Below are 17,060 nucleotides of genomic sequence, written 5' to 3'. Positions count from 1 at the left end.
AGATGTCAATTAACAACTAGTATATTCCTGTAGTTCACATTACTTTCCTAGTCAGTGCTGTTATCTGTACCTTACAAGTATTACTACACTACCCTATTGCCTTAGTTTGGACAGTGATATGGCTGTTGACAACTATATACATGGACTGGTTTTACCTGCAGTGTACATCTCTTACCTGTTATACCTGTGGAGGAATTGTTTGTTAACACTGTTTCTACATATATTCCCAGATTCCGGGTTGATGTTACGCACATACCTGTCCATCTCTTTTTGCACAGACTCTGGCCATGTCTTGACCAGATGCAGGTGAACCGGGACATGTGTAGACTATTGCCCTCTTCAACCTTTGGTGACTTACAACACTGTTATACAGGACTTCCTAGACAGTTATATTATGTAGCACAGTGTGAGTGACAGTGATCAGTGATACCTTATTATTCAGAGCAACTGCAACACTCACAATGCCATACAATATCAGAGTAAACAGTACCAGTACAGGTTACCAAGCTTTTATTTCTAGGCACAGTGTTCGTATCTGACAGACCTGTGGGAGAAATGTTTGTTAGCACTGCCTGAATGTTGCCACACAAAGTACCAGATTTCACATTAGCATTATGCACTTATATCTCACTCTGTTACTGTACCCACTCTGGTCACAACTTGACAACATGGGGGTGTAGATGGGACATACTTCGCCAAATACTCTCATAACATTTTGGGGAGTTGCTAGTGTGACAGGTTTGTTTTTATAGATGTGTGACAATCATTTGTATTTCCTTTCTGCTGCCTAGCCCAGGGCAACAGGGTGACAGGCAACAGATATGGGCCAATATACTGGACATTCTGGACATATCTGTACAGTTGTGGGGTATGATTCTGTATGTAGCCTACTTTCTCTCCCAGGATTCAGACCGTGGCTGTGTCTGCCAACACTAAAACACTGTCCATCACAGTTTGTGAGCTAAATGGATATTGCTGTATATCTCTTATCTGATTTCTGTGTATAATTCTCCAGTGGTTTTACATTCTGACCCTGTATTACATCACTCTTCTACAGGATTTGCTAGACAGTTATATAATGTAGCAGAGTGTGGGTGACAGTGATGAGTAATACTTTATTATTCAGAGCAACTGCAACACTAACATTGACATACAATACCAACGTAGACAGTACCAGTACAGTGTATCACTCTTTTATTTCTGGGCACAGTGTTTATATCTGATGGACCTGTGGAAGCAATGTTTGTTAGCGCTACCTGACTGTTGCCACACAAAGAACCAGTATTACATTAGTATTATGCACTTACATCTCATTCTTTTACTGTACACACTCTGGTCACAGCTTGGCAACATAGGGGTGTAGATGGGAAATAATTGCCTTATTACTCTCATAATAGTTTGGGGAGTTGCTAAAGTGACAGATTTGTTCTTACAGATGTGTACAATCAGTTGTATTTCTTGTTTGCAGCCGATACGTCTGGGATCAGTTGTATTTCTTGTTTGCAGCCGATACGTCTGGGATCATCCCACTGACTTCCCAGGGGAACAAAGTGACAGCCAGCAGATATGGGCCAATTTACTGGACATTCTGGGCATATCTGTACAGTTGTGGGGTATGATTCTGTACGCAGACTACTACTACTCCCAGGATTTGAACAATGGTTGTATGTGCGAAAAATACAACAGTTCACATCTCAGTTGTGTGTGCTATTTGGATTTTGTTATTCATCTTTTCACTGCTTTCTGTCTATGTCTCTCCCAGTTGTGCTAGCCGACCTTTGGGGATTACACCAGTCATATACAGACATTCCTACACATTTTTAATTTATGCTGCACAGTGTGGATAACAGTGCTTAATACAACAGTACTATTAAGTGATTGCAAATCTACATTACCATATGACACCAGAGTAAACACATGCAGTTCAGCAGTTAGACCTTTCTTTGTCAGGCTATTATGCTTCTATTTACATACAACCTATATGAGACTCTTCCTGCCATATTCTCTGGTGTATGCAGTACTTGCCTTAAACAATACAGGTTTTATACAGGCAACTGACTTACTAATACAGTTTGATTTATTTCCTATGACAGTACATGCAAGAGTATTACTAACCTGCCTCACATTGCAACCTCTCCAAGTGACAGCCATAGGCCTTCTGGTTCACAGCCCGCTCACTTGCCACTGTGAAGGACATAGGAGGAATATTTAGCCATACCTATCCATAATATGCATCACCTGGCAATTATTAAACAGGTAGTGGAGTGATACTTACACACTACTGGGATCTGCCATGTCCTCCTAGCCTCTTGGATCCACTGATCCAAGAGATCCCCTTTTCACAGCTTTAGGTCAGCATAGTGATGCCTGACCTGCTCAACAGTTTGGGGTATGCCAGTGGCACTGGTGAGGTCACGGGTGAGACAGTCCCAGGCTTCCGCTTTATATTGGGAACCCCGGTACTGGCCCTGTAGCAGTCTCTGCTCATGGACTTTAACAAGGAGTCCTGCCATGACTCTGGACTCCTGGATGCCCAAGCACTGTGCCTGAAAGTGCACTCCCTCTCCCATTTCAGACATGGTGCCTGCAAGGGGAAGCTACAACCAGTTATGAGATGTATTCCCACCTGTTTGGTTTAAAAAGGGCTTATTTCCCACACTTTGCTGTGATTGGATGGTTTTGAAAAGGCTAAGGTATGGGCAAACCTACTTACTTAAGGTTGGCATTGTTTAAAGGGGTTTACCACTGGGCAAATTGAGTTAGCTGGCCTACACATTGCTTACACCTACTAAGCTGGCCTGTGCAATGCTTTGCGTTGCTTAATATTTACTTTGCATTATATTTGCTCTTTGGCATTGATTTATTATTCATTACATGTTATATGTCTGGTATCCATGATTCATGTGTACGTACACTGTATGGGGTCCTTGTATTTAATAGGGGATTTCCACTCCATTACAATTGCACCTCTCATCTGGGCTTACTTCAGTACTCCAGTCCACAGTAGGTTATAGAACATATGACTGCATACAGATTCCTTTCCCATGTTCAGTTTGATTTTCCTATAGTGAGGATTTGTTTGGTGATACCTCAATCTTATGTACTGCTGTGTTGTCTTAGTGGTTAACTGCTGTGACTGTGGTGTATAAGGTCTTGGGTTCAAGACCTGCAAAGGCTGTTTATTTTGTTGCTGGGCAGAACAGCAGTTGTTAGATACAGAGTGATTAAGGCATTTTTAAGCACTTCCAAGTGGGTTTGCATTGGTTTGTGCGAGGGTAAGCAAGGCTAACTTCCAGTTAAATATGCTTACAGAGAGTTAGCATCAATATTGCTTAACCTGTGTGCACATTGCTTACCCCCGTGCAAATGGGCTTAAACCCACTTACTAGTGCTTACATATGCTTACTCCCGCTTATTACTGCTTAATAGTGCTTACACTTGCTTACTAGTGCTTACTCCCACTTACCACTGCAGTAATTTAGACAGTAATGTCTAATGGTTCTTGGGAAGGTGGGGGATTTGGAAGCTGTATGGAGTTATCATTCATTACACACTTTACCTTTCATTTGTACCCCTGATTCCTGTGTACATATACTGTATGGGGCACATGTATTATCTGTGGACTTTGCAACGTTATGACACTGATACGTCAAATCTGCAGTACTCCAGTTCACAAATATGTGTTATTTAGTAGGTTATGCAACTAAAAATATTAGTCATAAAGTGATTTGACATGGAAAATGGACTGTACTGCAGTGGGACTCGAACCGGGAATGACTGCTCATAAGGCGAATGCTCTGCCCACTAAACTGCTGCTGTACTGCTTCATTTGCATATATCTTGCTTTTTACCCTCTTCTGCCATTTAAACTGCATTAACCATAGCTAAGCAATGGGCAAACCTATGCAAATATGGTTAAATTTAATCTGTTTCATAACATAAAAAACATCTTTATATTTGTTGTTTTAACTATTGCTCTTGTACATGTGGTGGGATGTTGCTGGGTGTATGCGTACACCTATGAGCGGTCTTACTCATTCTTTTCTGACTTGTCTACTGTTCTTCATTTCAGGGGTGTGTATATTCTGAGAGCTCTGCTCTCAGACACACCCCCTGCACTCTTACATGCTTACTAAGCTAGTCCTGCACTGAAGGATAGTGAATCCGGGGGTCTATCTTTGGGCTCAATGTAGATGGCTCCATTAACAATGAGCTGTACACAGAATTGTGCATTGCTTTTGAGGATACAGGGCATAGATAAAGAATGCTTTCTGTTGTCTCTGGCTTGGGAGGCCAAATGTAACCCAAATTTGTCTGTTAGCCTTTACATGTCCTCCAAGTTGCTTGTTTAGTTTGGTAACAGTACTTTTATCCTGCTGGGCGCTACATCTCCTAAATTTTGCCATGATTTTCTTCCTTCCTTTGTACAGTCTACTAATGTTGTGATTTCATCAGGGTAACTTGTTTTTTTTATTTAGTTCTGCACTTCTTCCTGGTACATGCAATTGTCTCTATGCAGCTATTAACATGCTTAGGATTTCTGTGAACATTTCCATGGCAGCAGCCTTCTCAGGGTTTATGAGGACTTGACATATACTTTGAACTTAATAATAATAAGCTATACTTGAATAGTTCCTGAACATTCCAGAGTTAGCAGGGGTTCCAGGTTTTACTTTTACTTAAAAAGAGACCATTTTGTGATCTGTCCTTACCAGCAAAGACATTACAATAGGGGGTGTGCAGCATACTCTCATATTAATGAGGACCAGATCCAGCATGTTTGTACTCCTAGCTGGTGTATTGACAATCTAGTCCAGGGAATTTGTGTTTACAAAATCCAGAAATCTCTGTGCCTGTACATTTGGTGTTGTATATGATTCCCAGTTAATAGTGGGGTAATTAAAGTTGCTCATGAATATGGTATTGGGTTGAATGATGAGTGTTTCCATTAAGTTTAAATAAATGGTATGAGTTTCCTGTGTCATGGGGGGACCTATAGCTTCCAAGGAAGTGGAATAGGATTTTGCCTGTGGTGATTTGAAAATAGACAAGCTCAAGTGCATTGTCCTGTTTGACCAGCATTGAGATATATTTATTTTTAATGTAAATTGACACGCATCCACCTTTAGTCCCTGTCTGTGTAGTAGCTGGTCTAAATGTCTGGAAGGCACTATAGCCTTGCACTGCTGGTGTGCTCTTTGGCTTTAAACCATGTCTCACTGACTGCACAGATGCAGAGATGTTATTTAAGTAATTAACAATCTATGGTCTAACAGATTTAGAGCATTCTAAGGTTTATAGTCGTGTTAACAAAGCTTGATGATTAATGTTATGAAAAGCTTTAGATAAATCTAGTAACACTGCAGATGTGGAGAGCTCATAGTATCTGTTGTTATATAATCCACTGATATGAGTAGACCAATGCATGGCTAGTACCAGTAGATTATGTACACTGAGAACATCTGTGAGTTGTTTATTCTAAAAATTTGAAAAGCTTATGGCTCTGAAGTTATACACTTTATCTTCATTGCCCCTTTTGTCTAGAAATGTTATCTTTGCTTGTTTCTTTAAGCAAAGGAAGGTTACTTTTTGTAAGCTGCTGTTAATTTGGTTAGCTAATTGTAAAGTAATGCGAGGCATAGTTTCATAGGTAGGTACTAGGCTATTGGCCCAAGGGCCTAAGTAAGCCTAGCCAACAAGGTTCCCTGGCTTACGCCACCCAAAAAAGTTAATTTCTGTGCCCCTGTTGAGCAGAGCCACAGAAGTGATCCCGGGGTGTATTTCCTATTTCCCATCCACTCATCAAGATTTTTCTTGAAGAGTGCTAATGAGAAACTTTGCTTGACATAGATGGGTAGCTTATTCCAGAGTATAGGAAGTCTCTAGGACAGGAATCTATCCCTCCAGCATGTCCTGTTTATTGTGGTGACAAGGTTTAGGTCCCTAGAGCATGTAGCTCGGAGGAATTGGGATTTCTTAAGGTGTAGCATGTCCAACAGCTCTGGGTTTAACATAGCTTTATATGTTCGGCAGAGATCTCCTTGGAGTAGGCGATATGCTACAGAGTAAAGCTGGAGTTTTTTGAGACAGTCAGTGTAGGGCATCTGTTTGAGGTCAGTAATCCTCTTTGTGAGGTTCTTCTGTGGCCTTTCCAGCTGCACAGATGTATTGTGAGGTACATTCTAAAAGGGGCGTTGTACTCTATAATGGGTTTAATGAGTGCCAAGCAGAGGGGAACAATAACCTCTTTTTTCCTGGATGAGAACCCTTTTTGATAAGGTGTGCTACATAGAAGGATTTCCTGACTACTGTAGCAATGTGATTATCAACATGACAGCAAGGTCTTTAGATATGCAAAAGGTGCCAAGGGATAAAAAGACCACCAGCCAAGTGACAGTGAAGGGTGTTTATTCAACCAAAACAGATGTTCCACAAGCACATTAATACTTCACAAATACAATATGTTTTTGTTCATCACAAACTTCATCAGATGCAGACTGTCCAAAGAAATAATGTCAGCTGGTGATCTTGAGGAAGGTGCCTTATGTCAGTCTGTTCTTGGTCTCTGTCTTGTCAACAAAAAGGCCAAAACACAGCCATGTAGCCCGAAGACCTTCGTGTAGCTTAACACCTCGAACTGTTTCATCTGAGATACTTCCCAGTCCAAAAGATTACAATATAAACTTGCTTTTCACCTTTTGACAGCAAAAGAAGTCATCTCAGTGAAGATAAATACTAAGCTCTTTTCATGCAAACCAGGGATACTGCCACATAAAGCTTGGTCTCAAGCCTTTTCCTTATGGAATCCAGTTTCCCATTGTTTTCCTTAAGGACCAGCTTTCATAAAATACTTTTGTGGTGCCCTGGATATGGCAGCTTGATTACCTCCAATATGTTGCATGAAAGAAGACTAAGATGCCAGTTATCGTTGGTAGTCTGTGTTAGTCATTAGCATGGTAAGTTGCTAGGATGTCTCACCACTTTGTTCTCAATTGTCACTGTCATACCTTTGGCTGTCCCAGAAAATGCCTGATTATTTAATTTTCTTTCTTTCAATGTCTGTCAATTCGCAACACCACTGTTAGTAAATAATATCGAGCATTAGCTCCGCACTACTCGTTATGAAAATGTGCAATCGTGTAAATATATTAATACCAACTTTTAAGTGAATTTCACAATTCCACCTTTTGGACAGTCCGCATCTGATGAAGTTTGTGATGAAAGAAAATGTAATGTATTTGTGAAGCATTAATGTGCTTGTGGAATGTCTGTTTTGGTTGAATAAATACCCTTCACTGTCACTTGGCTGGTGGTCTTCGTATCCCTTGGCACCTTTTGCAGTTTTCCAGTATTTCTTGCGCCTTGGTGGACTTTCTTTAGATATGCAGCTAACAAATTACACACAGGTGCAGCCCATGCCATTTGAGCCTGTTAAGTAGTTTCTTTAGTGTTGTAATGGAAACTGGTTAAAACTTGAACAGTTCATTTCCATTATGTGGTGAATCATTAATTGCTTTTACTGTCTGATGTTGTGAGGAATGATGGTTTATGAACGATTCAAAGAATTCTACAAGGTTATTGGCTGTAACTCGGAGACATGGTAGCTATGGAGGATTGTCTTTTGTTGTTTTGTTTTTTAAAAGGAGTTTGTTGGTTATTCTAAAATTAAGTAGGGTATCAAGGCTTGACTGATGAAGATAAGTACAGTGTTTTTCTCCTACCATCCTGATAATGATGTGACATTCATTTCTTACATTTCCACATTTGCTTAAAGAACTGATGTCTCTGCTGCATTTATGTTTTCTCTACACTGAATCTCTGATGGACATACTTTAATGCAGTTACTGATATACTGATGTAGTGATCCAAAAGTGCATTTTTTTAATACTGATTTCTCACTAAGTACTATATTTGCATGGTAGGATTGGTATAATGTCTGCAACTTGGTCTAGGCATGCCAGTGCGATTCCAATGACTTCTGATCAGTAATGTGCATTAATATTTATTTTAGATGGTATGCATGAATAGTTTTATAAATGCACCACACTGATACAAATTAGCTATACAGTGAAAGTAGGTCAGTGGTTGCTAAGATGGTGAGGTAGGGAGCCCTTGTACCTGTGGTTGTTTGGGTTCATTGTTGAGCTCCAGTTCTGGATGCTGGCTGGGCCATCTTGCTGCTCCTGGAAAATTACTAACATTATTAGGTAAAATTACACCAAGTATACCAAATTTGTTTCTAGGTTGTTGCTCATTTCTTCAATCCATGACATTTTATAGTCACCAAGGAGTAAAAGTATTACTTTGCAGCTGATATGGCTCCACTCCACTGCAGTGTTACTTGGAAAAGATATTTAGTAGATTTTGGGGTTAGATCTATGCTTTCTATATGGAATTGTTTGCTACAAGTATGTGGGATCAATTGCTTTTTTTTAATTGTTTACTTTCATACTTTGCAATATGCCCTTGTTGTAGGACATAAATTAGAAATTCAGTTATAGATCTATTTCTATATTTTTTCAGGGTAGTAAAATTACAGTGATTGGGAGTTGTGATGGGGTAAGAACTATATGGCTGCGGAATGTATATATGTGTGTGTAGAATATGCGAGTAGGTCTACAGTTCTACAGTTCTACAGTGTCTTAAGGTATAAGACAAAGGTGCATAATTATAGATGCAGTTAAATACAATCCTTTTAAAATGTGCTAAAGAATTCCATGGCAGAGACCATCCCCTATATTAGACTATATAGCAACAGAACAAATGAGTTATACATCAAAAACCTACAGCCCACAACAATCCATCAGATCACTTAAATTCAAACAGCAAAACACCAGAGGTTGGGCATGAAGCAACCCCACTATCAGAACAGTAGCAACCATGAAAGATTTAATCACTTCTTTGAGTACAGACCTGGCTAAAAATAAGAAGTGTGGTTAACTTTTTGTCCGGACATGCAAAATACAGCAGCCAGGGTCATTCATTGGAAAAGAGTGTTGACTGTATTGATGATCATGGAAGCTGGCTGCCTGTCAAAAAGCTGAAAAACAATTTAAAAGACTTGGCAGGATGATCCAGATAGGTCAATGTGATTAAATGCTGTTTTCCAGAAGATAAGATAAAAATAAATCAATAGATTCCTGCCCTGTTTGTAAGGAATGCCCTGATCAAAGAAATGCTACCTTCACAGCCCTCTGTTTATCAATAATTGTGGTATACAGGTTAATGGTAATGCAAAGATGCTAGCTACAAAGATATGTATGTCTTAGTGTACAAGTTCTAGGTAGCCAGCATGGAATACACATCACTGCAAGGCCACATTCTATGTGCCTTTGTGTTACTAATTCCATACCCAGATATTATAAGTTGTTAGAAAGACCACTTAAGCAGACACCTGTCCTCCACAAAGACTACTGACTCAAATGGTCCACAAAGTCCCCTGACTGGCAACTGTCTAAATTACCTAGACAACCAAAATGCGTTGCTTAAAATTCTTGTTCTTGATACCAAGTTAGGGTTAAGGGGAAAGATCCTTCATAGTTTGTTAACTGAAACATTCTATCCTGAGAGAAATGGATAACTTCACCTGCTACAAAATGCTCAACATATGTCTTAAAGACAGGCTATTTCAGCTGGGTCAGGCTTCCAGCATGGTATAATATATAATTCTACCCTACTAGAGAGGTTAGTTTAAGTAACTGTGAGCGAGTGGTTGTGACTGTATGCAACGAATAGTTGATGCCTGGCTTGAAATTTTCAGTGCTGCTACGACTGTACCATTCTCATCTACAGATTAGAATTTGAATCAATGTTTATTTCACACCTAACTTTTAAATACGGTGGTTCATGGAGCCAAATGTTCATTTGTGACCAATAGAGAGAATGGACACCCTGGAGTACATACTGTGGTCCAGGCCAAGGGTCTAGCTGTTTTGGAACATTTACCTGTGTCAGGCATGGGATATCCTTCTTGTCAAGATGACCATATTTGGGGTATGTAGCTTGCTGTGGTACACAAAATCTTGCCAAAGGATATACATAGGCACCATGGCATTTCCTGGTGTTATTTTTCTGCTATGACAGAGGAAATGGTAAGAGTGAGGTATTTGGGAGCAGGCTAGCATACATATCATGTTGGCTGACCTAATTCTTCTCCCCTAATTCACATGGTGGCTTTCCTGCAAAGCAGAGCACTACTAATCTCATAGGTTTGCTAGGAATAATGCTGTGTCACCGATGCAGCCCCCCCCCCCACCAGCAGATTTGGCAGCAATGACCACTCTCATTCACCTCCATTTCATTCCTCCAGGGCTCATGCCACTAGCTGATTTCTGGTCATCTCGGTCATAATCAAGGCTTGATCCTTCTTTGCCATTTGCTATTTATTCATTGCAAACTAATCACAATGATTTGGATGTCTTTTTATTTTCTTTCTGTTGATCTGACTTTATGGAATGCGTGATATCTTGAGAAGTATATCTACATTTCTGTACTTTATTGCCCATGCTATGGCTAAAAAGGGTCTCAATACTAAAAAAAAATAATAATATTACAGTTGCCAGGATCCTACTAGATCCCATTCAGCTGTTATTAGATGAAGGGGGGCTGCACCCTGACTTTGCACATGAGATAATGACAGAGATAGATTGGTATATCAGATTCAAGCATACAAATGTTATTTTGGCTGTTTGATTCAAAGGAATGAATACCTGACTATGACTCAGATGGCCCATGTTTTACTAATGCTAGGGTCCTGGAAGAGTCAGATAGGGGATGGGATGAATGCCTGACATAAGCTTGTCCACCCTATATGATGGGAAATATTGGTTCCTGTTAGGCAAATTGCTCCTGAGAAATATACTGCACTACAGCAATTGTCACAACACTAACAGATATGGGTTTGGCATTCCAAGACAGCTGTGGTAGCTCTCCCTTGCATGTTTGTGTGTGAAGCATGTACTCATCAGAGTAAGGATCACATCTCCCACCAGTGGGCATGGTTAGGGATTTAACAACTAAAACATTTGACAATAGCCTGTATAGCCACCCCCAGGGAAGGGAGGTCTGATAGCCAGCAAACCACTGGCAGTGGGGGTGAAATATAAAAAAATATCTGATGATGAATGATCATTAAGCAAGAAATCAGCTAGTGTCCAATGTGGGTCTTAATTCCTTTTTGACATATGAAGGGCTATTAATCTCAGAGTAAGAGTTTTATGTAGGACTTCTTCATTTGTGGTAGTTTTTTTTTTTTTTTTTTGCTTTTAAGGTTTGGGTTTGAAATTACACTTGTTTTTAAATTCCTAAGTATAGCCAGATAGCTAAAATGATGAAAAGCAAATGATACGATGCAGTCTGTCACTTTACCCATATATATTGCATCCAGACTTGCATAGTAGAAAGTCAGAGCATGTGAGTATTGAATCTTTCAAGCTAAGGTGCCAATTACTTAGACTTACTCCGCTGTTTTTCAGATAATCTTCCCATTACTATATTTGGTAAATTTTCAATAAATATGCTTCTGATATAAAACTTATACTTAATTATGCTTCATAAGAATATAAACATTATAAATTCTACCCATTTCATTACTTTAGTGCACTTCATAATCTTTTTAATACACTTTCACACTCTATTAGTTTATTTGTGAGGAGAATTTATATTTAAAAAGGTCAGTACTTTTCAGTCTATGCATGTGTATGTATGTGCTGCTGACTTCTTCAATCTGCCATATTTTGAATATTAGTGAGAGCCTGTGATCTTTACTTTTACTGATAACATACTGAGATTAGTGTCATGATTGAACCTTTCAGACATTCTGTTGGGATGATCTAGAACATTCTTATACTTCTGCTGGAGATGCAGCTGTAGACACTATCTTAGATGTCTCATAACACTTCCATTCACAGCTCTCTGGAGGATTCTCAAATATTGTAATTATATTGAACATGACTGTGTAGCATAGAGAGATGATGAAGTTCTAATTATAACTCAGATGACCCAAGATCTGTTAACAGCTTTGGTGGTGAAGGAGCCGATAAAGGGAAAATGGGGATGAACTTCCAAAACTGACTCATTCATCTTGGTTGGCGAAGGAAGTTGTATACCCTGTTGCTGTGTGAAAATATAAAATAATTCTGAACACTGACATTCCAACACTTATGGATGGGAAGAGGAATTAAGAAGAAAGCAAACCATAAGCCTATAAGTTACCCAACAAACAGAAGAAAGTGTTAAATCGATGCAGTTAGTTATTGATGAAGTATTTTGTCAGGAATATATACAGTGATATAAGTACTGGGATCACTCTCCTCACTCTAAGCCTGATTATATATTTTTGTAGGTATATTGACCTAATTCTTTTTTTTTTTTTTTGGTCCTGAAAATGAAATCTTGTCAGTACAAGAAAAGCAGAGACATTACTAGAAGTGTTTGCATGGGACAGCCACCAGTAACCAGAGGTTCTATACACATCTAGAACAGCAGGATGGTACAATCCATGACAACAGAGGTCAAGGAGGGTCATCAGCAATGGGAGCATAATGGGGTTCATTGGGCGCTTCAGAACTCCAACAGTAGAGCAGCTCATTACTACCAAGTTAGCCAATGAGGTCTGCATAGAGGTTTCTGATAAAGGTTGCTAGAAACCAAGCAGTTAAAGATGGAGGGTTTCTGATGCTTTGTCACACAAGGCATAGTTGCTTAGTTTGATTCATTTAGCAAATGGATTTACATATCTCTGTACACCTAATCACCTTTGGCTTCAACATCATTGTGGTGGGCATAACAAGCCCTACTGATTTGACTTTTAGCAGAGTCCTGATCCACATTTTGCATTCTTTTCTAGTAATTCGGAAACTAAACCCATTGCTGGTAAGTCTGGATTTGGGTGTGTTTGCAGGGTACTCACTCTGATAGTCCATTTGCTGCTATTAATGGTCAGATTAAAGAGATGATGATTTGTTCAGGAGAAAATGTTTATAGTGGATGTTAATTATATTTTAGATGCTAAAGGGTCAGGGACAAATGGTGTAGTTGCTGTGCTGGTGGAAATCTGGTTTGTGGAATTTGGATAGTTTTGTAGTGGCCATGCTCATTTATTTGGCATTAATTTAAGTGAAGTCCCTCACTAGTCTTTACTCTCTTGACTTACTACCTTACTTCATATAAAGTTTAGAGTTAGAAGTGAATTTCTTGGCTTGGACATGCCAGCAGTCTGTAACTTAAGGCTGTTCCTAAAGCATTAGGACAGGATGAACAGTATGCGGTCAGTTGGTTATGGGTTGATGATATGTAAGTCATATCAACCCCTTCCTGTATTTTAATTCAAGGTGAAAGTGAAGGATGTCGGCCTTCAATGATGGTAAGTGTGCTGGGCCAGCATGTTTTGTGCATGCATCTGGGCAATCTGTCAGCGGTATGCTGGCAAGGTAGGAAGGCTTTCCTGGGAGAAGCAATCATAGAACTGTCTGTCAATAATGGGGGGGGTGGACATGAGCAGGCTAATTTCCCTGCTAAGTAATCCATCATTGGTAGAATTCCTTTCAGGGCCAAAATAGGAGATGGTAAGGTTTTTTTACAGGTCTGTATTATAACATTGAAGTCTAAAAACATTGAATGTTATAATATCGACCCCATTCAATCGAGACACCAGAAAACCGAACAGTCAGAATAGCGAATTTTTTCCCTGGAAAAAAATTTGCTGCTCCGACAAGCATACACACAACTCAAGCACACCAAAATAAATAATCCACACACATACACTTCAGGAAACCCTACACTAAACCAGACATACACCACTAGCTACCCACTTACCTTAACCCAACCCTAACCCTAAGGTCCCTAACTATCGCACACTCACCTTACCCGCTCCCTAACCCTAACTCACCTACCCCACCCTAACCCTCATGTCCACACAATTGCACATTTACCTGACCCACGCCATAACCCTAACTCACATAACCCACCCCTAACCCTAAAGTCTGTCACTACCGCACACTCACCTCATCCGTGCCCTAACCCTAAAGTCCCTAACTACCGCACACTCCCCTTAACCCAGTCCGTTCACTCACTTACCTTAACCCGGTCCGCAACCATCGCACCGCACTTACCTGAACCCAATCCATAACCTCCATTCGTTCACTTTCCTAAACCCGGTCTGTAACCATTGCACCACACTGCTGTAAATAGCGAAGCCACAGGCCACTGAAATCTTACCCTAGGGAAAATTTCGATGTTCTGAGGCTTTGCTATTCTCAGCTTTCGCACTAAAGAGTTCGATATTATAACATTCAAAGTTTTTGAACTTCAATGTTATAAAATAGACCCTTTTTTACACCCTCCTCCCATGAGAAGAAAACCATACTCCTCCACTAAAGTGCATTGTGCTGGCTTCCAGGTTAGAGGATCATCCTAAGGTTCCCATACATCTTGAGTTTTATAATAGAAAAAGTATTTGTGGAACTCCTCCCATGCAGAGGCAAATAGTGGTGACATAACACAAGTCCAATATCTCCTCAGTGCTGAGGATTGTTAGCCACATAACACCCCATCAACCTGTTAGAATTTCCCCTTGAGTTTAGCTGTACAAAATTTTGGGAATTCAGTTCCATTCATTGCTTAGTTCCCCTTTATAGCTCATCACATAATGGAAACACTTATATGAACATTTTCTGGGTCCTTAACGCATGGTTATTTAATGCATCCATATCATGAATAATGTTCTCAGCATGCCCATGTGCTCAATGGTTTTAATCACAACTGTTAATTTAGTAAAGCCCTGCACTACTGTGGGCAGTGGCATGTTCCCCTGCAGGGGTGAATGTCTGAGCATTGGGAATGCCCTGCAAGACCTATAAATATATGTTTCCACCTGTTTAGAATGCAGCATCTCCTTTCCCTGAAAAACTGAAGGCCTGCCTTGAACTTTAGACTTTCCAAGTGTGTAAACTGACCTGGTTTCCCATGTCTACAGATGGCACAGTCTTTAGTGTTGGTGCTACTTTTTCTCAGCTTACAGATTAGCTTGCCATTTACTTATAGTCAGATTTTCTGTAGCTGTATCACTTACTGTAGTAGTAGAAAAGCTAAATAAACTGGCAATACACCTCTGCGTTACCTGCTAGATTATCAACTGGTTCACAGATTGGATGCAAGAAATCAAAATAGAAGAAGATACCTCTGCAATGAGACCAGCCACCAGCGGAATCCCAATGGGGTCTGTGCTGTGACCTCTCCTGTTGGGCATCTACTATTCTGAAGTAAAAGACAATAACAAAAGGCTTTGGCTGACTAAGTTTGCAGATGACTGCAAGCTAGGAGCAGCCATTGATGCCCCAAATAACTTCGCCATCCTGCAGCAAGATCTGTCAAAAATAAATAACTGGTGTCAAAATAATGGACTGAAACTAAATGCCAAAAAATGCATTTTTGGCCAACATGTTTCCATTGTTTTAAGAAAGGCATTCTATATTGCACAGCTTATAAATAAAAGGATTGCATCTAGATCTAGGGATGGCATTTTCCCCTTTTTACTCATCCCACAATAGGCCAGTCATTGAATATAATGCCCCTTTAGCATGTGTCTGTCTAGACACATGCAACGACTGGAACAACCACAGAAATACCTTACCAAAGGATAAAATGGCCTAAACAACAGGTTCTATGTGGACCAACTCAGAGCCCTGTCAATGTACTTGGTATCCTACAGACTGTTAAGAGGTGACCTGTGTATAGCCTACAAGACATCCTCCAATACATTACTGATGTATTTACTGCACATCAGCAAGTCAAATGGCAACAGAAATGCTTGGTCTAGGGATCTAAAGCTCTTCACCAACATCAACAGAATGGTTTGGAGGGACAGGTATATCTCACAAAGGATACTGCTGCTGTGGAGCAGACTCCCCATCCACACAGAACAAAGTTCATCCATGTCTGTATTTGAGTGCAACTTGGATCTATGGATGGGAAAAAGAACATTTACCCCAGGACTGTTCCCTGTACTATTACTGGATGGAGGTTGCTCCTAACTGTCTTATCCCATGCATGGTTCCCCTTCTGTTTTATGATCAAAGTTATTCTCATCAGGGATAATATATAATTATCGATCACGGGATGGGTAAGACCAGTCTTTAACCAAATGGATAGGTTAATTGAAACACAAAAATGGAAAATGGCTAGAGTTAAAATGGCAGTCAAGGACAACTAACCTAGTACTTGCCTACGAACCTGTGAACTTCAGCTGACATTTTTTCCTCACCATAGATAATGTTGAGCATATAACAGATATTGAAATCATCATAGGTTCTTAGGTATATACTAGGCTAACAACCACTAAGCCCTTATAAGCCTAGCCGTGCAACCCAAATGTGAGCCACAAATTTGATTTATATAGGTGGTGATTTACTGATTGCCTGTGTCTTTCAGATACATAGGAGCCAGACCAGGGATGAATTTCCCATTATTCTTCCATTGGTCCAAGTTGCACTTATATAGGCATAGAGAGGAACTCTGCTTCATTGTGTTGGACAACCTGTTCCAGAGACTGGGAATACTCTGAGATACATATATATCTCTCCAGCATGCCCTATTTATGTTGCAAGCAAAATGTAGATCTTTTAATTTAGTAGTTCCGATGCTCTTTGTTTTGTGGATGTGCAAAAGGTTCAACAAAACAGTGTCCAGTGGCAATCCATCTGTCCTTACCCAGCCCCCATTGTTCAAATATGGCTGTAGTGGCAGGTCTTAAGAGGCTGAGACAGGACTACAGAGGTATTTGTTGTCTCCTTATGGCCCATAGGAAGTAGTTTGTTAAGGATGTGCATTCGTTGGCCTTTGTTCTTCTCTCTTGTGCTACTTAGATCACATCTTTTCCAGATATTATGCTAAACCGCATTCAGACTAGGTAGCTCCTTTGCCCATACACTGTTGTGGTGCAGCTGTGCCCCCCTGATTCACTAGCAGTATGAGTTAGTAGGCCCTAGTCAGTACAATTCTTCCTACCTAGTGGGCTTTATGCCTACAGCTGCTCAAGGTTCTTCTTTGATAGTTATGTACCT

General features: G+C 40.1%; 1 pseudogene; it reads right to left on the bottom strand.

Annotated features, from left to right (window-relative positions):
- The window catches only part of LOC122803871, a 96,371-nt pseudogene extending 82,236 nt beyond the window's left edge, over positions 1-14,135 (bottom strand).
- Between the last annotated feature and the right edge of the window lie 2,925 nt (positions 14,136-17,060).

This window comes from Protopterus annectens, chromosome 6.part0, assembly GCF_019279795.1.
Source record: "Protopterus annectens isolate FY-2018-M chromosome 6.part0, PAN1.0, whole genome shotgun sequence".
Classification (NCBI taxonomy): domain Eukaryota; kingdom Metazoa; phylum Chordata; order Ceratodontiformes; family Protopteridae; genus Protopterus; species Protopterus annectens.
This window is presented reverse-complemented; position numbering and strand designations above follow the sequence as displayed.